The 26,777-nt window shown below is 38.3% G+C and overlaps 1 long non-coding RNA gene across 1 annotated transcript; it reads left to right on the forward strand.

Annotated features, from left to right (window-relative positions):
• Positions 1-96: 96 nt before the first annotated feature.
• Positions 97-19,923, forward strand: LOC125269548. Its single transcript, XR_007185151.1, has 5 exons — positions 97-335; positions 2,393-2,519; positions 14,414-14,599; positions 15,758-15,835; positions 18,018-19,923. It is a non-coding gene; the product is annotated as an uncharacterized LOC125269548 (long non-coding RNA).
• Positions 19,924-26,777: the final 6,854 nt, after the last annotated feature.

A 26,777-nucleotide genomic window follows, 5' to 3' on the forward strand; every position in this document is an offset into this window, starting at 1 on the left:
TTTCGGAGCTCTGCGCTCTGATTGGTCCAGCGTCACACACCCGGCTGTCGCGTGCACATTGCTACACTTGCTTTCTTGCAACTTGAGAGTGAAAGAAGGGAAAGCTAGACTAGTTGAAGAACAAGGCCTCGGTGATTTTGATCAAATTTTACCCTGTTATTTGCGAATTTTAATACATTGTCTTTCGTAATTACGTATTTAGTTGCGATAGCACCAATAAGACTCTTCAACCTTTTAAAAAGTCTGTGAAAGGTTACAAGTGCCAGTATTGGTCGTAGTGGTGGACACCTCCTTGGTCCTGTGTTGTGTTTACAATTTAACACAGCAGCAGCTCTGTAGGTCATTTACCTTTTATTGTATTCACAATAATACCATAATATTTCTGTGTAGGAATCTACCAAGTACTTCTCTATGCAAAATAGGGGTAATTTTTCATTGAAGTCATGATAACTGAAGTTAAATGACCCGTTTCCTGTAAGAGCAACTAACTGGTCTAAGCTCATTAGGTAATGTTGTCAAAGACATTGTAATGAAACTTGGAATGAATGGGGTTTGCATTCCTGTAATTATGAATCACTCATTTACAGGAGTAATATTTTTACACGCATAGGTGTGTGCATGTTACTTGGTGGTGATGATAAAGGGATAGTAGTTGTTGATGGCTGTAAGTGGGCCTAGCCCAAATGTCAGCATTCAAGTCTTGGTCTTGACCAATTAAATATCTTGTTGTAGATGTTTCATAGGCAAGTCTAGTATCTCATTCAAAAACATACTACACATTATTGAAGTATCGTCATACAGACATATGAACTTTGACTTATTGTTTGGAGAGATTTATAATAATGATAAATCTTCAAAACATTGTTTCCTTTGTCAAAAAAATAACGGTGAAGATATTCATGGTTATCTTCATTAAAGGGTTAGTTCACCCAAAAATGAAAATTATGTCATATATTACTCACCCTCATGTGGTTTCACACCTGTAAGACCTTCGTTCATCTTCAGAAAAACAAATTAAGATATTTTTGATGAAATCCGATGGCTCAGTGAGGTCTCCATAGACCACAACGGTACTTCCTCTCTCAAGATCCGTAAAGGTACTAAAAACATATTTAAATCAGTTCATGTGAGTTCAGTGGTTCTATCTTAATATTATAAAGCCAATGGAATATTTTTTGTGTGCCAAAAAACCCCAAAAAGGACTTTTCAACAATATCCAGTGATGGCCGATTTCAAATCACTGCTTCTTGAAGCTTCGGAGCTTTACGTATCTTTTGAGTCGAATCAGTGATTCGGATCGCGTATTAAACTGCTGAAAGCACGTGACTTTGGCGCTCCGATCCACTGATTTGATTCGAAAAGCTCCGTAGCTTCAAGAAGCAGTGATTTGAAATCGGCCATCACTAGATCTTGTTAAAAAGTCATTATTTTGGGTTTTTTTGTGCACAGAAAGTATTCTCGTAAGGTAGAACCACTGTACTCGCATGAACTGTTTTGAATATGTTTTAGTACCTTTATGGACCTTGAGAGTTTGAAAGGCTTTGCTGTCAATGCAGGCCTCACGGAGCCATCGGATTTCATCAAAAATATCTTAATTTGTGTTCTGAAGATGAACGAAGGTCTTACAGGTGTAGAACGACATGAGGGTGTGTAATTAATGACATAATTTTCATTTTTGGGTGAACTAACCCTTTAAAAAACATTTCTTGCATATTTCAGATGTTGCCACAGTTTGAATAATAGATAAGGCTGTGCTTGAGCAGACATGATGCTGGCAAGCTACAGTGACTTTTTAATGTGTAACTTGGGAGTAATGCACATGGCCTTCAATGGCAGTTATAAACAACAACAGCTGATTATGTCAAAATCTCTCGCTGATACCAAGGACAGTGTGGTTTTGTGGCTTATATTTATTTTTTTTTTAGTTCAATACATTTACAACATAATTGACAGGCATGTTTTTAAATTTCAAGTGCTTTTTTTGTAAAAAAAAAAAAAAGTAAAATGAGTTTCTCTGAATTAAGTTCTTACATGTGATAAGGTGCGTATAGATTATAGCTTAACAATGCATTATCATTTTTATTATTATTCAGCAAATAAACCAATTTGCATGACATCGATATATTTAATGAGAAAATGGTTAAATAAGCATACAACTTAGAAAGTCTAAAAGTTTATCTACAAACAGGGCATCATCAGTAAGGTCTCTACCTCCCATCCCCCAACATTTCTTTTAAAGAATGCCAAACATCCATCCTCCCTTATAAACACACCCGTTTGCAAATAGAAACTGCATCAAACTATGGTTAATGTGATGTGATATGCATCTTACAGTGCATCCAGTTTTTTTTTTTACTTTGAACAACCATGCTTCTCTTTGTAACTTTTGTAGATTGGACTGGGGTCTTGTTACAGCAGATGTGCTTTTGTGAGTCCATAGTTCCCCTGAGGACCACCACCCTTCCCTGATAGCAGCCTGCCTTCCCCCACTTCAACGTTCCCATTCATCTCTAAATAAGGTACTATCCTAATGATCTTCAGCTTTGCCCCATGACATAAGATATCCAGAGCAATAAAATTATGTTGCTGGCTGTCACCATGATAATGTCATTGTTCTTCAGAGTTCATAAGAACTTATCTCATTTCTGATACCAAAGCTCTCCTAACACACTATGCAACATGACGATAAGAAATATATGAAGTTCTTCTCAAAGGACTGTTTTCTGGGCGTGTTGTTTTTTGTGAAATCTGTTGCATTTAGTGAGTTTGATGTCTGGCGTGAAACTCAGTTCCCTCAGTTCAACAATTCATTATTCAAATCACCAAACTAACCTGTTTTTTTTCCATCGCTTTTAAAGGATTAGTTCACCCAAAAATGAAAATTCTGTCATCATTTACTCACCCTCATGTTGTTCCAAACCTGTTTGAGTTTCTTTGTTGTTCTGTTCCTACTATGGAAGTAGAGGTCTACAAAGAGGACCCAAGACCCGAGGACCCGAGGACCCGGGACCCGACCCTGGACCCCTACAGGTTCGGGTCTATAATTTAAATGGTCAGATGGGTCCGGGTCGGGTCCCAATCTATTACTTCGGTTCCCGGGTCCATTTAACATTGTGTGTATACCCGAGCCGATCTGATTCGGAGGTTACCCGGTGTTTGGAGTAGAGGTCTTCACGGTTTCAAAAATTCATACCCGAACCCGAAGAGACCCGTAAATGTGCTACACGGAACCGACCCTGGCCCGACTATTATTTTGAAAGTTGGACCCGGACCCGTGCAGAACCGAGAAATGCCATAAATGTTCTACCCGGAACCAATGCGGACCCGTCTATTATTTGAAAGCTGTACCCAAACCGGCCGGGAAGACACAGACCCGACTGGAAACCGATCGGCACATAGGTCTATTCCACAGCAAATTGCTATTAATAAGTCAATAAACAAGTTGCGAAAATAAAACGTTTTGTCTTACCTAATGTTAGTAGCCTTCTCCCTTGTACCTGACTGTGATCCATTTGCCAAGAAAGTTCATCCGTTATTCTTCTCTTGCTGATCGAAATGCTTAATTCACTCATTATTCCAGCTTTAACAGTCCACTTGCTGTCACGATGACAAATGCGACTTTGCAGTTTTGCATTTTATTATATCTCGAGTCAACTTATATAATAAAAGAACTTTGACTGTTTGCCCTTTAGAACTATAAAGACGAGTGTCATAAAAAACAGTCATGTGATAGTTCATCTCAGACTTTGTTAATGATTTGAAATATGTTATTTAAATGTGAGTGTGCAAGGCTACAAGCAGTTTTTAAGATTTGAAATTTGTTTGCATTACTGTTGCACACAACAGGAATAGGAAAACTCGATGATCACCGTTCATACCCAAAACTCGATGATCACCGTTCATACCCAAAAAGTTCATACCCAAACCCGAAGAGACCTGTAAATGTGCTACACGGAACCGACCCGGGCCCTACTATTATTTTGAAAGTTGGACCCGGACCCGTGCAGAACCGAGAAATGCCATAAATGTTCTACCCGGAACCAATGCGGACCCGTCTATTATTTGAAAGCTGGACACGAACCGACCGGGAAGACACAGACCCGACTGGACCCGATCGGCACATAGGTCTATTCCACAGCAAATTGCTATTAATAAGTCAATAAACAAGTTGCGAAAATAAAACGTTTTGTCTTACCTAATGTTAGTAGCCTTCTCCCTTGTACCTGACTGTGATCCATTTGCCAAGAAAGTTCATCCGTTATTCTTCTCTTGCTGATCGAAATGCTTAATTCACTCATTATTCCAGCTTTAACAGTCCACTTGCTGTCACGATGACAAATGCGACTTTGCAGTTTTGCATTTTATTATATCTCGAGTCAACTTATATAATAAAAGAACTTTGACTGTTTGCCCTTTAGAACTATAAAGACGAGTGTCATAAAAAACAGTCATGTGATAGTTCATCTCAGATTTTGTTAATGATTTGAAATATGTTATTTAAATGTGAGTGTGCAAGGCTACAAGCAGTTTTTGAGATTTGAAGTTTGTTTGCATTACTGTTGCACACAACAGGAATAGGAAAACTCGATGATCACCGTTCATACCCAAAAATTCATACCCAAACCCGAAGAGACCTGTAAATGTGCTACATGGAACCGACCCGGGCCCTACTATTATTTTGAAAGTTGGACCCGGACCCGTGCAGAACCGAGAAATGCCATAAATGTTCTACCCGGAACCAATGCGGACCCGTCTATTATTTGAAAGCTGGACACGAACCGACCGGGAAGACACAGACCCGACTGGACCCGATCGGCACATAGGTCTATTCCACAGCAAATTGCTATTAATAAGTCAATAAACAAGTTGCGAAAATAAAACGTTTTGTCTTACCTAATGTTAGTAGCCTTCTCCCTTGTACCTGACTGTGATGCATTTGCCAAGAAAGTTCATCCGTTATTCTTCTCTTGCTGATCGAAATGCTTAACCCACTCATTATTCCAGCTTTAACAGTCCACTTGCTGTCACGATGGCAAATGCGACTTTGCAGTTTTGCATTTTATTATATCTCGAGTCAACTTATATAATAAAAGAACTTTGACTGTTTGCCCTTTAGAACTATAAAGACGAGTGTCATAAAAAACATTCATGTGATAGTTCATCTCAGACTTTGTTAATGATTTGAAATATGTTATTTAAATGTGAGTGTGCAAGGCTACAAGCAGTTTTTGAGATTTGAAGTTTGTTTGCATTACTGTTGCACACAACAGGAATAGGAAAACTCGATGATCACCGTTCATACCCAAAACTCGATGATCACCGTTCATACCCAAAAATTCATACCCAAACCCGAAGAGACCTGTAAATGTGCTACATGGAACCGACCCGGGCCCTACTATTATTTTGAAAGTTGGACCCGGACCCGTGCAGAACCGAGAAATGCCATAAATGTTCTACCCGGAACCAATGCGGACCCGTCTATTATTTGAAAGCTGTACCCAAACCGGCCGGGAAGACACAGACCCGACTGGAAACCGATCGGCACATAGGTCTATTCCACAGCAAATTGCTATTAATAAGTCAATAAACAAGTTGCGAAAATAAAACGTTTTGTCTTACCTAATGTTAGTAGCCTTCTCCCTTGTACCTGACTGTGATGCATTTGCCAAGAAAGTTCATCCATTATTCTTCTTTTGCTGATCGAAATGCTTAACCCACTCATTATTCCAGCTTTAACAGTCCACTTGCTGTCACGATGACAAATGCAACTTTGCAGTTTTGCATTTTATTATATCTCGAGTCAACTTATATAATAAAAGAACTTTGACTGTTTGCCCTTTAGAACTATAAAGACGAGTGTCATAAAAAACATTCATGTGATAGTTCATCTCAGACTTTGTTAATGATTTGAAATATGTTATTTAAATGTGAGTGTGCAAGGCTACAAGCAGTTTTTAAGATTTGAAGTTTGTTTGCATTACTGTTACACAAAAAAAGAAATAGGTAAACTCGATGATCACCGTTCGCTTGCATTAACTTTGCCCGCTCTGCTTCTGATGGCTGGGGTCGCTTGTGTTTTTTTCACCTTATTTCCCAGCTCATACTTTGCAAGTTACAAAACACACGCACAACGCTGACTGACTCTGGCATCAACTGTCTGGTTACCAACATTCAAAATATCTTCTTTTGTGTTCAACAGAAGAAAGGAACATTACAGATTTTTAACAATTTGAGTGTGAGTAAATGATGAAAACATTTTGGGGTGAACTATCGCTTTAACAGAAACACTTTCATCTTGAAACAAGCATTTAAGCAGAGCAGAAGGCCACCATTAGCCCCCAACAAATAGCAGAAGGACCACCGATTGATTTTAGATTCACTTATACTTTGTTGCTTGATGGAGTGTAAAGCCCAATAATCAAGCTAGAAAAGGAAGTCACATTTATACTGCCAGCTGGCCTCTTGGTCTAGAGATTGAATTAGCCCCCTACTTTATGGCCCAAATGGATTCATATACACTCGTCCATCTCCTTATATGCATTATATGCTCTGATTCAAGTATGCGGTAATGCTTGATTTGACTGAGATACATTTATAGTGGTTTTACAGTCAACCAAATTATACAACCAAACAATAGCAGACTTTTTTGTATCTTTGTTTATGCTTTCAAACCTCTTGCAACAGGATTCGATACTGACCAAAAAAACACTATTTCCTCATTTTTGTGTTCCTCAGCATAACAGTTGTGACTGTGTTCTTTCTTACCATACCAAAGCTTCACTTCCTCTTTGCTGCAATAACCGATGGAGTTTCCATTTATGGCTTTCTGCATGTACACGTCTCTCAACATATAGATTTGTGTACCCACTTATAGGTTTGGCACCTTTCATCATTTAGGAATAGTTCATGCAAAAATGAAAACTTTGTCATTATTCATTGACCCTCATGTTGTGCCAATCCTGCATGACTGTATTTCTTGTAACACTTAAGAAGAATGTTTCAACTGTTGAATGATTTGGTCCATAAATTGAAAGTCAGTGGGATCCAAAACAGTCATTCTATGGTCAAAAACAGTACTTTAAAAACATTCGTACAAGAAACATTCTTCAAAATATTATCTTTTGTGTTCCACAGGAGAAAGAAAAAGTCATACATGATCATTTTAATTTTTGGGTGAGCTATCCCATTAATGCTGCATTGTGTTGGCACCTTCCTGTATAAGTTCTGCCTCACTCCAGTGCTGGCTGATCAATGGAGATCAGTGGCTTATTAGCACCCCACTGTGACTACTGCAGGGCTCATTCCCTGTGACTGAGATATAAATAACTTATATTGATAGAATTTCAGAGAATTTCAGCTTCAGAGATTTCATAAAAAACATATTTACCATTTTAAGTCCAGGCATCCTCAATCCGTGCTTATGGTTATTTGGCATATCGGAATGTAGGATTAATTCATGGCTATTTTGGTTCCACTACTGTGTGGCCTGCAGATTTCTTCTCCCAATGCCCTGGGATTTACCCCGAGCTAGAGGGGGATGTGAGATGGGCCTACAGTATGGGTCAGTTTCTAGCAATATCTGCTTTTATAGGACCCTAGGCCTGCTAATCTACCCTCCACCATCTGTCTGCTCGCGAGAGGAGGGCTGAGCAGGGATTGGCCCTGGAATGAGTCAGACATGCACGTCCACACTCCAGACTCAGTCAGCCTTTAAACCAGCATGGGAGAGATTACTGTGCCAAGCAGCATAGCTTAAGCCTGCCACAGGAAGTTGAGTAATGCCAGCAGGAAAGAGATCCTGCACTCTAATAGAATTTATATATCTTAGAGCAGTTTCAACATTCATGACCTTTGGTCAAACATACGCTTAATGCAAAATGGAAATGATCCTTTCAGAACATTTGCTTTAATCAGTTGCAGATTGTCATTTCAGACCCTGAATAGTACATACAAATTGTCATGATTAGTGGGGCTAAAGCATGTGTCACTACTACTGCTCGTAGTGCTCATTTTCAAAACCTACTTAACCCTAAGTATTGAACTTCAGCTGATAATTGGACATGTACAGTTTATTCTATGGAAATTGCATGATGATTTTATGCAAATTTCATAGAGACATTGTGTTGGACTCTGTTGAATTGGGAATTAACTTGGCAAGTTAAGAACCTCTTAGCAACTACTTAGAACAGCATAACTGTTCTAGGGGTGTAACCCGGGTGTCCTGGCCAAATTCCCTCCATTGGCCCTTACCAATCATGGCCTCCTAATAATCCCCATCCATTGAATTGGCTCTATCACTCTCCACATATAGCTGGTGTGTGGTGAGCGCACTGGCGCCGTTGTACTGTGGCTGCCGTCGCATCATCCAAGTGGATGCTGCACACTGGTTTTGGATGAAGAGAGACCCCCTGATATGATTGTAAAACACTTTGGGTGTACTGTAACATATGTAACATATATGAAAGCACTAAATAAATGCCTCATTCATTCATTCATAACGGCGCCCTAGCAAAAAAGCGACATAGCATAATTTCTGCAAGTTTAGCACTGAAGAGCTCCTCTTTTTTTTTCAGAAAATGTTTTTAAACTCTTGCAATCACACCAGTCATGTTGGCTCCACTGGAACCTTTATCTTAATATTGTAATGAAAACTTACTGTCATTTTGTCATTACCCTCTTCATCAGACCTTTCATATTAATGTCTCTTGTGCATGAAAGATCTTCCATTCCTGAAAGAAACTGATGAGGTGTGGCACTCACAGCATCTCTAGCTAGACTGAGTTGTCTCAAGTCCAACATTAATATTGGCAGAGACCTATATTGGGTCATGTGTGCACAAAACATACACCAACTCCCCACTCAGATTTAATACCACTGCCAGTTTAACCAACAGCTGAGCATTGACCTAATAATGAACTACAAAACAACTGTCATTTTTCTTAACACAGATTCTTCTTAACTTTGACTTTTAAAAGATCCAGATTTGACCCAGTCAAGAAAATGTTCAGTAAAATTGAGCTCCCTCCTTAAGAGATTCAGATTCCACAGCCTGAAAACTAAAGGCCATTGTTAGTTGCCAAATAAGGGAATGATCTACTCATGTCTTACAGGAAGTGATTTTTTAAAGGGATGTCATTTCTTTTGCAAGTTTGCACAGGAAATCACATTCAAATATTCTGGTGTGGAGAGAGCTTTACTCAGGAATGTACAGCTGAGTAGTATGTGCTTACTGTTTCTCATCATGCCGTGCAACGCACACTTCACACTCACTGATGTGTAAAAAAAAAACATACAGCACACAAACAGGTTTTTTTAATTACTTTGTAAACAGCTGCCCGCCTCATATGGGTGCTTTATTACTTTTAGCAGAATCTGGTCTGAGTATATAAAAGCCATTTTTATTGTCTAATTGTATTGTCTGATTATTTTATTAATATAATTTCTTCCACCAGAAGGCATTTTATGTATTTGCTCAGTTGTTTTATGTATACAACTCATTTTATGAATCATTAACGTAATGCTCGGGGGGGAAAAAAATCATTTCATTTTGTGATTTAACTAAACATATTAACACAACCTTACTGAGGATTTTCTTATGGCTGTTCTGTTGATAACCTTTTGCTAAAAGCCTTACAAGTCTTTTGCCCTTTCTTCAGTGACTCCAGAGGCACTGATTGTGAATAAGTAGCAATAGACAAGTCCTTTCTTGTAGAACAATTTGGGAGCTTTTCATCACAGGTGTGGCGCAGAGCTTTAAATGATGCCCAACGGAAAGAGTTCACATAATGTACATTCAACTAGTGTAATATAACATAATTTACTTTTTAAAAAGTATGTAAAACATGTTTTTGTGAAAGTAAAATATTTTTATTCACATTCAGGCCTGTGAAACCATGTATGCTATTTGAGTACTGCATCAACCCATGACATTACCAGATATGTTAAGAATTTAGATGCCAAGTGGTGAGATACAATATAGCAAGAAATTCTGCTTAGCATGTGCTGCATTTTTTCCTCTAACTTTGTCCGTAAAAAGATTCTTTATATTTATTTCCTCAAGGGCTTTTGCTGTAGAACTTTTTGTGCACTTTGGCTGTGCTAGCCTCGCCCTCTGGTCGATGTAACAGCAACCGCCATAAAAGGAAATCTTTAAGTGTGTCACATGGTAACAATGTCAAGAATTCAAGGCTCTTGTCACATGGGACTTTCTCATGGAAATCAGATTGAAACTTCTAGGCCTAATGAATGAAGCAGCGCTTGGTCAAAGATACTGGGGATTTTTTTTTTTTTTTTTTTTTACTTCTAGGTAAAACTGTTCGATAAAAGTCTCTTTCCTTCACACATGCTTGCATATTTAAATATCTTACGTCAATCAAACCTTAACAATATACAGAACAGTTCCTGATATTTGTATAAAGTATTTCCTTTAGGTTACAGTTGGATTTATTTTTTGTTTTTCTTGAGTCAAAGCCTCATTCATTACTTTAGCGGAAAAAAGAAAGACATGAAGGTTTGCCTACAATCTGTCTCACTATGAGTAAGAAGGAAGTGGTTTAAAATAATGACAGCGAGGTCATATCCATATATAGTCAGCCTTTGGCAGAGCAATGATGACTGGTGATGTCTCAACTTCAGATAGCTGATTTCATCTCTCTGTGTTTTGCCATGTCCTATCAAACCGCACTCGTTCACATTGCGCTTTCACACTCTTGACACAATACTTTAAGCCTAGATATACAGTCTCTCGTTCCCTTTCACTCTTAATCTGCCTCTCCCAAACATGCAAGAATTTTCATACTTGCTCATCACTCTCATGCTCGTCCCCTCCTTGCACTGTTTAGACAGCAAGCAATTACTAGTACGAGAGCCGGTGGGCGGAGCTTAGCTTAACTACAACTTCTCAGGCTCCATATATGGAGAGGACTAGTAGGTAGTGATTGCCAAACTTAGTCATCAAAGCATGCGTCTCATTCATTGCACACTCAACTTGTGTTTTGCTTGGGCTCCGAAGGTGTGCGACTCTTGCCTTGTAAGCTCGGACATCTCTCTGTTCTGCCTTTTTCTTCAAAAAATTCCATGACATAATATGCTAATGCTTTTTTCAGCGACTGAGGTCTTTTAAAGGAGTTTGTGGTCGCTTGTCACTTCCTTCAGCTGGATTTGCGAGAGGAAATGGCATCGTGTTGAAACACAAGTCATTTATCTTCAAAATTGACTTGTGGAAGGAGCCACAGCAGCTTTTGGGTTACGGGGTGGCAAATCCCTCTCTGCTGTTGATTATTGACTGAACCAGTGTTATGTTTAAGATTGAGAGACACAAAAGATTTCCCCTCTCCCTTTGGCCAAGAAAACAAAAGCAGGTGACCACAATTGCCAATATATATCCAGTTTGAGCTATGTTTAGGTCTCAGCATGCTAGGGTTAGGGTGTTGTGGCAGTTGACAACTGTCCTTTAGAGAGGAAAATTATGCTGTGCCCATATTGACACAAAAGATTTGTTAGGGTGGATATGGTTGATATCCATGGTAATCATCAACTTGACAGTGTAGGATAAAACTGTGGTTTTTACTTGCCCATGTCAAAGACTACTGTAATGGAGGCAAAGTAAAGATGTTCCCTGAGCGCTCACTAGAATTACCTGCAGCTCTTATGTAACTAAATCTTATTGGCTCATGGAAAGCTGACCCTGATGACCCTGTATATTAGAGTTAAGCACTTGTATCAGTCAACAACCACTCAAATGTGCATTAACCATTTAATGTATGTGAGCAAAATGTACATAATTTAGAAACATTGAGAAATGTATGTTTTTTATTTAACAAAATAAAAAATTAATAAAATTAAAAAAAATGCTGTTTTTTATCTCACAATTCTGACTTTTTCGCAATTCTGAGTTCATAACTGGCAATTCTGACTTTTTTTCTCAGAATTGTAAGATATAAAGTCAGAAATGTGAGATATAAACTCATAATTGCAAGAAAAAAGTTGCGATTGATTGTGAGTCGCAATTACCTTTTCTGTGTTGGAAACAAGCTTCCATATAAAAATCACATACAGCTCATATAGCCAGTCAAAAAAACAAAACAAACAAAAAAAAACAAGAAAAATACCTTGATGGATCCAAAAATAAGATCTTTTTTGTCTCCAAATGCCTTAACTAAGGTGACTGAACTGTGTTTATAATCAGACTGAGAGTGAGCGCTGTAGTTCATGACATCCCTCATACAGAATGTAGGTCAGGAATAACATCCCCCCCTTCCTCATGTTACATAATGCACGTTTTTCACAGCTGGAAGACCCGGGCCCGTTAACCATGTAATGAGGCAGCAAAGTGAACATAAAGGCTGCTCATATTTAGAAAGCTTTAAACTTCACTGACTTGAAATTCAGGAATCATGCATTCAAGTGGGTGCTTAGCATTTGATTAACGTCATCCAGGATTTAATGCTATTTTATTTTTTGCATTCAGAATTTGTTCAAGCTTGAGCTGAATCTTCCATATTGTGACCTACTTTTTGACTGTAATGCAACCAGCTTTTCACACGCCTTCTCTGGTAAGCAGTCTTTCCAGTGCATGAACAATTCGAAAAAGGGGAGCCACGCCTGTTTTTAGGGGCTCTGCTGTTTTCTAGGGTATTAAGATTGAGACATTTAGTATTCTGGCTGGCCCTTTGCCTGGCCTCTCTCTCTATAGCTCCGCCTCTGCACTGGGAAGCTTCTTCGCCCTGATCCCCTCTCTTTCAGCAGCATTTCATTCTCTCCCTCCCTCCCTAAAAACACAGCCAAGCCAACTGCCGCAGGCAATAGAGGGTCAGTGAGAGGCCTTTAAGGGTATCGTGACTGCAGTGATAATCTTGCTAAGCCATAGAAAAAGCATTTCTTTTCCTACAGACCAAGTCTGGGAGGGTCTGTGTTCATACTGTGTGCACATCCCCACCACTACTCTTTATGTCTGACTGACTTGCTGATAGTCTTTTTACTGGATGAGGGCTGACATCACTTCACCAGTTTTTGAGTCTGTAAATATGGCTTTCTGTAAGAAAGGAAAAAGAGCACTGTGGAAAACCATTGTCATAAAGTGTGGATGGAGGTCATGAATGTTTAAATGATATATTCATTTGCAAGGTCTCATACAGTCAGAGAGAGTTTTCTTATTGAATATTGATGAAACATCATCATTTGTGTCAAGGAAAGAGCTGAGTAAGTTTGTTTTGATTACTAATCATGTGAATGCAAAGGCAACCTGGGGCTAGAGGCCCTGGAACAGGAGTGTGACGGTGCTATAGTGATATAGTTTACTTATAGGCACAATAGTGATAGGGCAAAATCCTTCCAAACGCTTTTCATATTTTAAGTGCATATTTAACTAACCACTTCAACAAATGTTGTACTATATTTTATTTTTTTTATTTTTTTTTATCTTGAGAAGTTCTGTACATTTAGAAAAAGTTCTGTATATTTCACTTACATTTTGATTGATGTACATTCTCTCAGTTATGAAAAACACTTTGTTGCAGTTCAGGTATTGCATCTTCCTGCTCCTGTACCAACCTAAATGTGTTTTTGTGGCGTTTTTGATCATTGGGGTTTACTCCTGTTAGCCCCTTCAACAGGGAGTCTATTTACACCAAAATACTATCATTCCACTTATTTGACAGTTACAGAAGAACTGTTGAAAAATCCCAAGTCATATAATATCTGTGATCATTTCAGAAACTCATCGTTTAAAAAATTATTACCTAATAAATTAAATGATTTTTAAACCTTTTGTTATTGCACACACTGCCCTCATGGATCAGGACGATTGGTGCATTCAGGTCCTCCTGGGAAGTTTGTATTTACGAGTTGGGAATTCATAATTACGACATCAGGTGTGTTCAAATCACTTTGGTCCGAGCAAGACGGCGATGTAAATTGTCTACAAAAAAGTTTTTTAACTCTACTTTTACAAAATGATGAATAAAGAATGTGTATGTGTTTAATTTATGAAGATGTAATTGTAAAATACTATCCTAATTTTTTTACGCAAGTAGTTTTATTGTAAATTAAAAAATAGTAATTGCATATATAAACATATTTACTATCAACTACAGATGCTGCATCCATTGCTTTGTCTCATTGACTCCCATCTTAGAAACTCAGGTCTCAAAGAAAGTCCTGAGTTTCCCATTTCCAACTTGTAAATACGATCTTTCGGAAATGACTTGAATGTATCATTATTTTGCAGTTTATTGGTGTTTAGGAAGTGCTGTGTTGAAGTGTTTCTGTTGCTGTTTAGTCTAATGGGGGGTTGTTTAAAAAGAGTTGTTTACCATACCAGTAAAGCTACTTGAATGTGAATCTGAGAAGGCTTTCAGTCTAAATACAGTTCTAAAAATAGCATCAAATATCTAAAATTGTAATTATGTTTCAGAGACTTTTTGCAGATTCGGACAGAAAGAGAAAGCTGACAAAGGAAACACTGTGAATTGAATTGAATAGGAAAGGAAGCAAGGGGAATCCAGAGCCTGCTGCAGGTCTGTGACAGCTATGCCCTAAAAAGGAAATCCAGTCTGTGGGCATGATGGGAGGGGCGGAGAGAGCCAGGAGCTCAGGCCAGGTAACGGCAGACAGGTCTCCCTCTTGAAGCCGACAGTCTGCAGCTAATTAGCTGCCACATTGCTTTAATTTGTGACTGTTTGAATGGAGCTGGGGGAAGCCACAATCCCCTAATCTCTTTAGCCATGAACGTTGTGTTTACTACAGGTAAGCACTACCCTCATCCCACCTATGCCTGCAACACATGCTCCACTGCCTAAAAAGGCAATTGAAGGTTGACAGCAGGGAATTGGCAAAGTACGTCCGGAAATTTTTATCCTAGTAGTTTTTTTCCATCTATCTCTCTTTCTATTTTCTCTTATTACTTTCTCGGTCTCTCTACTCCTCCCTTCTCTCTCATCCTGTGTTCCAGTGAGAAATAAGTCTATAGATATGATGAAAAATGTTTGACCAGCTAGAGCCACACACAGCTGTGAACATGAAGACGTCCAATATTAGATGATATTTCCATGGATGGGATATTTGGTTCAGTTCAAAAGGAAGAGGTTGATGAAATATCACATTTACCATATTCAAATATCTGTTTGTGTTTCCATTGAATAATATCAGCGAAGAACGCTGAGCTATCTTTGCAAGGGGAACATTTCTTTTTTCTCTCTGTTCTTTCTTATTCCCAATCTTCTTTACATATATATATTTAGATACAGATCAAAAAGAGATATGCAACCTCATATACAAAAAGATATACAAAACAACACACTTCTAATCACATGTAAATCTTACTGTCTTTTTTTCTGTGTTGTCTTTATATCTTGTATCTTGTCCTACTACGTACCGTTGTATGTAATAATAATAATAAAAAAGTCATAACTCGATACACACACACACACACATGTATATATATATATATATATATATATATATATATATGATGTGTAGTAACTCTTAAGTCACAACAATTATTATTTCACTTGAACAATAATCAATGCATTTTACTTAAACCATTTTTTTCAGTGAGCACATCTCTTTCTCACTATATAAGAAAGCTGCAGTCAACTCTGGCAGTAGCACTTCTCCACACATAGATGGCAGAATTCTTCCTTCAGAGCATTTGTTCTATGATTCCTCCCAAAATACACTCAAATTTGACATATACTGTATTTTATAAACCATCAGTTTTGTGTTCAAGGAGACTGACTGTGCTCTTTTTGTTTTTTAGTACTCAGATGATCTTCCCATCAACCAAATATTGTTTCTCTGATGGGATATGATGATAACACAAATGGACTGGAGCCAGGTAGATGTGTGCCACGGCAAGCAGATTGCGGTTTGACTAATGAATGAGAGAATGTGTGTTGTTGGGAGCTGGACAGATGGGCAGTGGCAAGCCAGGATCTCAGATCACAAAGACTTGGCTCAGCATGAGATGAGAGGGTGGTGCCTGCAGGCCCCTTTCCTTCACCAGCTTCAACCTACAGGCCTGCAGCTGGCTTCTGGTCACCCCCACTGCTCTCTGATACATGTGGAAAGCATGGGTGGGCTGGTTAATAGCTTTAGGATATCGTATTGGCTTCTATCAGTAGAATTTTGACGTTTTGTTTATATCTTCATGCATATTTTACCATACATTTTAACAACAACAAAAAAAATATCACAGAACTGTTTGGAAGACAACTCCAATATAGAGAAAGTGATTTTGGCCAAACAATCAGCATCCAAAACAGTGAACATGAACTTTGCAGACTGTACTCTGATATCAGTAGTGTATGTGTGTATTGGGCCATCTGTGCCAGATGTTAATGAAACATCACTCTGAGCAGATGGTTTGTGTCCATATAAAGGATATGACACTTGATAAGAGACTCTGACTGGCATCAGTGTCAATGATAATATCATTTTCATTCCTGATAGAGAATTAAAACATTGCGATGTTGAGAAGACCGCTTCAATAATTTAGGCACAGATTTAAATACCATCTCCTTGAAATCTCCTCTAGAGCTGCTTTAATCTGGTTCTTAAATATTTAGTTTAATTTCATTTCTAACAACACACAATATGTGTGGAGAAAGAGAGCAAACAGCTGGTTGTGAATAGACTAAAGAATCGGCCCCCACATGAGAGCAGAAGCCCTTTGTTGGACCAGAGCATATCATTAGCATATAAAATACCTTATTTACCCTGTGGAGACAGAGAGCTGAGTGAGGACAGAAGGGGGAGGGAAGCCAGCGGGAATCTTCAGACAAGCACATGATATGAAAGCTTTGGTTACACCTCAAAAAATAGAAATGCAATTCATAGTCCTCATTCACAGCATGAATGGCAGTATAGAGCTTGATATTACAAAATTAACATGCAGTAAAAACTGACTGAATGCAAATATATTTAGACTTACGCTGTGCACAAAAATATTGTATTAAAATTATACAACTATAGACCCTTTTCACATTTCCAGGTTTCTCAGAAGCAGAAGTCATCATAGTTGGGAAAAATATAGCGGTGAATGAGAGAATACATAAAACATTATTTTTTGTGTTTCCGCTCAAATAGCAAAAGAAAAACTCCACAATAGTGTTTTCACAATTTTAAAATTTTTTAAAAAGCTAATAAAATAACACATTTTTTTTTTTTTGTAATTTGATGCAAAGGTAATATAATACTAAGTATAGTGTTATAAATGTACATATGTTTTTTAAAAAATGAAAATATAAAAAACTTTGCAGGATTTATGATATTGATGACCGTTAAATGTGGCATCACAGTCTGTGAAAAGGGTCTATAGTTTAAAAAAGTTTTATATACAACTACCCCAATAAGCACTATAATTTGAACGTCTAAATGGCATTGCATTCATGGATAATTCATATATACTTTTTTGTTTATATAAAAGTTTTATATACAACTACCCCAATAATCACCATACTTTAAACGTGAAAATGGCATTGCATTAGATAACAATGCGTCAAATCAAATAACATCTGCAACGAATGAACTTTCCTCAGTACTATTTTCACTTTTCTCACAAAGTGACTTTTAATCAACTGGTCTAAATGGGATTTTAGTACAAAAAGTTATTTAACATCAAGTTTACACAGATGTCCTATAGCAGAGTAATCACATTTTTTGGTGTGACCAAAGTGTCCAAATACTTCTTGGGTCCTTGGTATTCAGGCATGTGGCTTGGCAGTAATTACAATTGATGCAGTTGCACTAAAGGGTCGGTAGAGGGCACAGCAGAGCCCCAGTCGGCCTCCAAATCCACATAATGCTGCACCCAGATGGAAACCATGTCAGTGTGACAACTAGTTCAGTCAGACATTGTGATTGCACTGTAGTTTATTGTCAATAATGGAGCTTAGCCTAGTGGTTATTCATCATTTCCTATTAATGATAATGCATCATGCATCAACTAACTGTTAAAGGTTATTGTTTGTGTTTCACTGCCACCCTGACCTTGAGCTCTATCATCTCTGTGTCAGCAGCTTCAAGGACATGCATTCCAGCTCCTCAGATCCTGTTCCTCATCTCTCCGACACACTCTGCACATGAAGATCAATGGAGCCAAGGGCAGCGTGTAAGGGGATCCAGGGCCAAGGAGGAGAGCAGAGTTGTGTTTTATTTGTTCTGTGGCGCAGCCCCGTTTGACTTGATCCTCTCCCGTTTCATTCATCCGGAAAATCTGCTGTGTGTGAGTGAAAACTGGGGGAGTGGGTCTCACTTGATACTCGGATGTAATGAGGAACTGCCAGTCATGTTAAAGGGATAGTCCACCCAGAAATGAACATTCTGTCATCATTTACTCACCCTTTCTACATAAACATAAATTTTGAGAAAAGTTTTGGTGCTATTTTCGTCCATACAGTGTTAGTCAGTGATCACTAAACCTGATAGTTTACCAGCATTCTTCAACATATCTTTATTTTATGTTCTACAGAAGAAAGAAAGTCTTAAATGACATGAGGGTGAGTAAATGATGATACAATTTCATTTTTGGGGTGAATTATCAAGCATTAAGCATTAGAAAATTATAGTTAAATATATTAAAACTAGGAAAAGATGAGAAAAAAAATGTTTCAGTGATAGGAAAGTGTCATTTTACAGCTCTAAATGTTGAATATTGCTATCTTTTTGATGTGTGTAATTTTTCTGATCTCATTTTCTTTATCATAGTCTTAAACTTTATTTGTAATTCTTCATTTTTAATTCACCAAACTGGGGGAGTGTCCAGGAAAACTTTCCATTTTGTGATGCTAGTTTTGCAGAAATTACGCAGAAATCTCACACTATAGACAACAGAGAATGGAGAATGCATCAAGAAAATTAGGTTGGGGTCTCTGAGTGCATTGTAGTGCATTACTTGCTTAGACATGACAGAGATATGACTTTAATTCAGTCTTTTGTAATTAACCTCCGGGCTTTCCTGTGCGCTCCTAATTACTCTGCATAAACAATGTGGGATCAGTGCTAATCTGAAAGAGCCCATTCAGAGGCTTTCATGTGGGGCATCTAATGGGCTCTGCAGGCGGGGGAGTGCAGGCTGATCCGGAGGTGGTTGGGGTGGGGGGGATTCACAGGAGGGAACCGTTGACAGATCCCAACACTAAATCCACATACCAGGGCTGAGGGCATAAACTCAACCTGGTTTCTTCCACTCTGAAGCCATAACCACCAAACCCACACCACAAATGCAGCTACTGCCAGTCTCGATGCATGCTTACCGCTTAAGAAAATTGATCATGTGACTCTTTGTACAGACGGTCAGATGTTCTTCTTTCATTGAAGCTCAAGATGCTCTTTCTAATTGATCCCAAATCATGCTGGAGAACATCATCATCATCAGGTTTTACACATGTAGATCTAGTGCTGCTGTCATTAAAGCAAAAGAGGGTCGAACCAAATATGGAGACATACTTTTTACTCAAATTATGTTAATATAATTTGAAATAAAAAAGTTGAATTAAATTATAAAGATACAATATGGAAGCATTTTTGAATTGTGTGATGAAATGAAATACTGTAGACATGTCATTGTTTTCCTATTCTCTTTTCTATGGTAATGATTTCACTATCAACAGTTTTCTCAACACCTTATCTCTCACACCATGGGCTCTATTTTATCTTTCTATTGGGAGTATGCAATCAGCAGCAAGTCTAAAAGACAGCTGTGCTGATAAGAAAACCATTCATTAAATCGGAAGATATTTTGGTTTACTTTTTTCACATAGGCACAACATCCTGGATTAGGAATGTAATGGCTGAAACAATATCTTTCCTGAATTAACTTATAAAAATGGTTATAGTATAATATGTGAGAATGTACTAAAATGACTCTTTTTATTAAATTTTCATATAAGACCACAAAATAACAATAAATATACTTCAGTTTAATAGTGTCTGCAGTGTACAATATTTTCCATCTGCCGAATCAGACCTCACAGACTCCTTGTATAGCATTATTTGATCGGGCGATGTCAGCACTGTAATCCAACGCCCCTTTTTGTGTGTCATGAAATTTAATTTACTGAACTGGAGCAGGGTCGCTAAAGGCGATTATGTCATAATAAAATGCCTGTGTGCTGAGTCTTGACATTGAGGAAGATTTGCATCTGCAGACACAGAAGCCACTGTGACGGAATTTTTAAACTAATCATAATTAATTATGAACTAACATTTCTTTTTCCTACAGGCCTAAAAAGTTAACCTTGAAAATAGAGAAATAGTCACTAGGACTGTGTGTTGTAACAGGATAGAATTTTGCTGTGCTGGCTGGAAAGCATCCATTCAGATATAAAAAGTCTATAAGTTTTGACCTATTGAGTAATCAGTGAACAATCACCCCTATAATTTTTGATGATTCTGTGATTCAGTTGTTCTAATCTAAATTTACTCTGCCAGTAAGTGTGGCAGAGGAATTATGTTGTTTTTCTCAAATCTGAACCAATCATATTAAGACTGATGATCATGTTATACTGACTGTGTGATGTACCTGAAATCCTATAAAACCTGCTTTATTCTTTTGACTGGAGAGATTCTCTGAGATTGATGAGAACCAAAGTCCCTTTAAGACAAGTAATTTCACTCGGCGGCCATCTTTGAAACGCCTCTCGGGCATTCAAGTGCAGCTCCTATCTCTTTGAATGGGGAAACGTCAAATTCTCCAAAGCTGTTTGCCAAGCTTTTGATTAAATTTCATATTTAAAATCACCAATGAAATCTGACATCAACTGTCTCACAAATTTTGTTTCTAAACGCATGAATCATGACAAAAACTGTATTTTTCAGGTTGGATCAAGCTAATGCGCATGCGCAGTCCTAAATGCGTCTCTTGTGCCTCATTTATGAGGCGCGTGTCTGACTGTTTCTATAGGAGCCAAAGCTTCTAACGGCCGCTGCAGTGATGCGATGACTTTACTAATTAGCAATTGGCTCATATTTATAAGGCGGGACTTTTTCTGCCATATTGCACGTTGCACTTTCTCCCATTCAAAACAATACAAGTGATGCATCTTGTGTTATTCTATAGTCTTTGTGAGAACTCTCCTGGCCGTCATTTGATTAAAGCATTCAAGGACAACAGCTGGAGTGTCAAAAGGGTCAAGACGTTGACCGACTCGAGGCCAGTTGTCGACTTGTTGACACAGAGATAGAGTATAAGGCTGAATCTCAAATGGCACACTTCTGTGCACTTTCTGTGTGGACTTGCAATGGCTGCCGAGACCGTTAAGTCCATGAGACCGTAGGGTGTCCCATTCATCATTTTAGGTTTCAGAAGGGTGCTCACAAGTGCCCCCTTTAAGGTCGCTATGCGCCCTCGATGCGCTCTTCAGCTGAGCCCGCAAGTTTGCTAACCCTACACAGAGGACTTTATCAAAGTGGCATTACGTCACAAAAGTGCGGACTCAGAGGAAGACCGTGAGGGTTTAGGGTGCCATTTGGGATTCAGCCTAAAAGTGTCGTCAGTATATGCTCGGGTGTCGACTAGGAGACTCCCTTGGTAAACTTAAGTCAGGAGCGTAGGGGAGAATCTACCACACCACCTTCCGACCGGCTCGCGCATTTACTGGTTCATGCGGTCAGTGGCGCACACTGCAGTCCCCCCTCCCCTCACTCTCTCCACATCTCTGCAGTACGACCGCCTTCCCTCCTCCCTTGCTGCCCTGTCTCAGGGTCTGACTGACCTATATCTTCCTGCTCGGAGGGTAATCTCTAGCGCTCTCATGGCGCTCTCTGCTGCCTGCTGTCTCAGCGCTGACGGGCTCAGACGCACTCACGCCATACTCTGAGCCCAGGAGCCCCTGCTGCAGATGTAGGGCAGCCCCGTCAGTTATTCAGCACTTCAGAGTACTGCGCCGCTGCAGTCTGGGTGGAGGGGCTAACCCACTGCTGCTGGAGTGATGAATTAAACAGGACACTCACTCCCCGCCTCTCGCTTTGGAGAAGCTTGCTTTTTTTTCTGCCGGCTTTGCTGCTTTTGGCTCAGGCAGAGCAACCGTTTTCCTGCTGGCATGACAATGGCGGGAGGGAAAGAGGAGGCAAGCGCTCTAGCAGACTTGGGCCTCCACAAAAACAAGCCTGTGACCTTTCACCCCAGCCGCTGGAGGGGTGGAGAGCTCCCCAGTGGTTTCGAGCATGGCCTTTTGTTGAGCAGTGGAGGTCGTGATGAAAGCGCTGCAGTTGGGTAACAGTAATAGTGCTGTTCCTCAGAACTAAACAAATCAGCACCATTCTTCACTTTTGAATAGCATTCGGATTAGGTGGCATTGTTTTTGACTGGATTGTTTGTGACTTGGTGCATTTGATTAAATAAAGCTGATACATATAATTAGGGGTGTCATGCTGCTGTTTTTGTCAGGACTCCAGTAGTAGCCTTGGCTCACTTGTTTCTCTAGGCAAGATAAAACATAGTCAAAGCAATCATGATGTGTTTATTTAGTCATACTGCTGTCCTTCAGCGTGCAAGGAGATCCAGAAGTGGATTCAAATCCCAACCAAACATACACTAATGATGACTAAGAGTTTGAGGCTGGTAACATTTTTAAATGCTCTTGAAAAAGTCTCTATGCTCACTAAGGCTGCATGTGTTTGATCAGAAATACACTAGAAACAGTAAAATTGTTAAACGTTATTACAGTATAAAACAACAGTTTTCTGTTTGAATATATTTTAATTTAAATTGTAATTTATTCCTGTGATGTCAAAGCTGAATTTTCAGCATCATTACTCCAGTCTTCAGTGTCACATGATCCTTCAGAAATCATTACAATATGATGATTTACTGCTCTAGAAACATTTCTTCTTATCAGTGTTGAAAACAGTTGCTTAATATTTTTGTGGGAACAGTTATACAATTTTTCAGGATTGTTTGATGAATAGGAAGTTCAAAAGAACTGCATTTATCTGAAGTAAAATTCTTTTTTACTGTCACTTTTGATCAATTTAATGCATCCTTGCTGAATGAAAGTTTAAATTTATTTCTTTATTTAAAAAAAATATAAATAAAAAAATCTTTTTGAACCCAAATTTTTTTGAACAGTAGTGTAATGTAAAAAATACACCAATCAAAATTGCATCTGAGCTTGACCGCCAGTGATCACAATATGACAAAGAGCAACTCTGACATTGTGATAACTTGTTTATGTTCCTGGACAATAAAGATGATGCATATAATGAAATTGAAGTGAAGTATGCCCTTGTTCTCTCTTCCTGCTCCCCTCACCCCATCCCTGGACTCCCTCTGCTTTTTCCTGTGCCCAAAACAATGTCATTCCACAGTCTCCAGCATGTGGAATAGTCATCATAACATAGTGGTTGTGGTACTTCAGATGAGATTTATTCAAAAACACCCATTTTCATATAAAAGATAGTAATTTTAAACTTTTCAACAGGCAGTTTAATTAGGGTAGAAACATATTAATATAAATCGCTAAATTTTGCTTTAAAATGTTTTTGTAAAATGGCCACTAACTGCATAATTGATGGACTGCTGTCCAAAGCAAATGATTACCTACACAGCTGTACCAGTTTCATGTCTCTTATATAACTTTGCGCTCTGTTTTCTCACATAAAAAAATAATTATAACTCAAATGAATATTTCATGTCCAACCCTCATTTCATACAGCTCTCTTTCAGTGGGGATAAACTTTGGTTGAATATCCCTTACATATATCAGTCAGGTCTCATAAGAATAAAAAAGCAATATTCGTTTATTTTCCTGTAGCAGTTCAGGGTCATTTCCTGTATTATGAGGTCTTCCTTGTTATTAATTTGTGCATAGTACAAATCTGGCCCTCTAATAAAACCTTTTGCACTCAATGGTGAATATATTTCTATAGAAACATGAAAACATTTAGGTTTAGTACAAATTATAAAAGCACAACTAGTACCATCTTGATGCAACCAATTTGCCTGTGCCAGATCATCATGCTGTATAGGTGTGAGCCAACTGCTTTCAATGCCTATCCCACAAAGAGCATCTCACTGTACTGTATGTAGGTCAGTGAGTCAGTGCAAAGTTTCCACAGAGAAGGGCTCAGATCTGTGGGAAACAGGACAGTCAGTGTTCAGTCAGCTGAGAGGAGGAGACCAGGAGGTGCAAGAGCTGAGAGGAAAAGTGCTCTTAAGCACTGCATTTGGGTCAGTGACCTTCTGATGTGTTTCTGTCTGATTTGCCTCGCTATGTCACCTAACCAGAGCTAAGAGGAAATGTGGCAGAGACTCACGCCCATGCAGGAAACATCCCTTAACATCCTCTTGGATTCTTCCACTGTGGTTTGGTGTCCAAAAATAAGGGCTATTGAGCTTGTGGCTGACGTGCAACAAAGATTCACAGTACGTGTCATGTTTCAAGACACCATTCAATGATTGTGCTCAATTTTGTGTCTGATTAGTGACTGGCGATATGTCAACAGAGGGATATACAGTGATCCCATACATATTTGGACGTTTTTAGGCACAATTTAAAAATGTATGAATGGGATTGCAAAATATCAAACCAAGTGGCATTTACTTTATATAAACCCTTGTGAAAAAGAAATACACTTCAGCATACTTTTAAAGGGATAGTTCACTCAAAAATGAAAATTTGATGTTTATCTGCTTACCCCCAGGGCATCCAAGATGTTTCTTCAGTAGAACACAAATGATGATTTTTAACTCCAACTGTTGCCGTCTGTCAGTTGTATAATGCAAGTCAATGGGAACACAATCTATGAGAGTAAAAAAAAACATGCACAGACAAATCCAAATTAAACCCTGCGGCTCGTGACGACACATTGATGTCCTAAGACACGAAACGATCGGTTTGTGTGAGAAACCGAACAGTATTTATATCATTTTTTACCTCTAATACACAAGCTGTGCATAAGTTGTTATACAAATGGAAGTAAACCACTAAAAACATGGTTTTATTACATCAAAACTTTTTAAAAACATTTTATTTTGTTACTTTTCATAAGGGCAGCTTTACAAATAAAATGGACACATACAAAGATCTTGTTTACATACCTCAGTTGGATGTGGAAAAACCATAGGCACAGCTGATGGTTTAAGTTGTGTGTGATCCTCTCCTGGGTATGTAAAATCATCAGGGGACATAATCTTTTAGTTTTAAGTCGGTTTGAGCAATCCGGATAAGCGCAAGTAAGTACCATTTTGATTCTCGCACAAACAGATCGTTTCGTGTCTTAGGACATCAATGTGTCGTCACGAGCCGCAGGGTTTCATTTGGATTTGTCTGTGCATGTTTTTTTTTTGACTCTCATAGATTTTGTTCCCATTGACATGCATTATACGACTGACAGACGGCAGCGGTTGGAGTTAAAAATCATCATTTGTGTTCTACTGAAGAAACAAAGTCACCTACATCTTGGATGCCCTGGGGGTAAGCAGATAAACATCAAATTTTCATTTTGGGGTGAACTATCCCTTTAACAAATATGGAAATAATATACTTTAAAGAAATATACATAAGTGCAAACTTAATGTAATGTTGTCAGACACTTAACTGTATGTTAATTGCAATGAAAATGTATTATAGTTTAAATGTATATTAAATGCAAAAACCTGTTAAATTTAGAGTGTTTTTCCCAAATCTGAACCAATCATATTAAGACTGATGATCATGTTATACTGACTGTGTGATGTACCTGAAATCCTATAAAACCTGCTGTATTCTTTTGAGATTCTCTGAGATTGATGAGAACTCTCACGGCCTTGATTAAAGCATTCAAGGACAACAACTGGGGTCTCTGGTTATTGTGGAACGCTGCAACTTAGATACTTGAAATCTATTTCCCAGGTTTAGTGTCGTAGGGGACGAGACATTGTCTGACTCAGAGTGAGACTCTTAGGTGTGGTTCTGATTGCGGTCAGGTAACTAATAACTCTTAGGCATCATATGCTGTCAGAGTAGTTACACTTAGGCGTCAACCTTTGCAGGAAGAGTGGAATTCACCTGAGGATAATAATTCTTGGAGGTGTCAGGGAGACCAGGTAAACTTAAGTCAGGTGCGTAGGGGAAAATCTACCACAAGCTCAACACATTAACTATAAGGGCATATATTCCACAATGTTTGACCACAAAAGATGTTTAAATACAGTTTTGTCCTAATTTTGAACAGTACATCTGAAATATAGCAAATATTTTATCATTTAAAAACTTGCTTGAAAAGTGTGTTTGTGAAAAAGTGCACTTAATGTGCACTTGAATTGTAATTTAAATCTTAAAAGTATATTTTTACAAAAATGTACTTGCAGAAAATGTAACATTAATGAAATAAAGGTCACGTAAGTGTATTTAAAAAGAGTGTACGTTAATGACTGTTCACTTAAGTACACTGTTTTTTTAAAATGTGCCCTTTATAATAATGTTGTTAATTGATTAATTTTAACTGTAGTGTTATATGATATTATATTTACAGTTAATATATTTTAAACTGTATCATAATTACAAATATATTTATATATGACATACAAGTTTCAACAGAAAAATTAACATCAAAGTATATTTGTTTACCATAAATTAAATCCTTCTTAATTTGGGCAAAAAAACAACTTCCTCTGCCACACTTACTGGCAGAGTAAATTTAGTTTAGAGCAACTGAATCACAGAATCATCAAAAATTATAGGGGTGATTGTTCACTGATTACTCAATAGGTCAAAACTTATAGACCTTTTATATCTGAATGGATGCTTTCTAGCCAGCACAGCAAACTTTTATCCTGTTACAACACACAGTCCTAG

The sequence above is a fragment of the Megalobrama amblycephala genome, linkage group LG1, assembly GCF_018812025.1.
Source record: "Megalobrama amblycephala isolate DHTTF-2021 linkage group LG1, ASM1881202v1, whole genome shotgun sequence".
Taxonomy (NCBI): Eukaryota; Metazoa; Chordata; class Actinopteri; order Cypriniformes; family Xenocyprididae; genus Megalobrama; species Megalobrama amblycephala.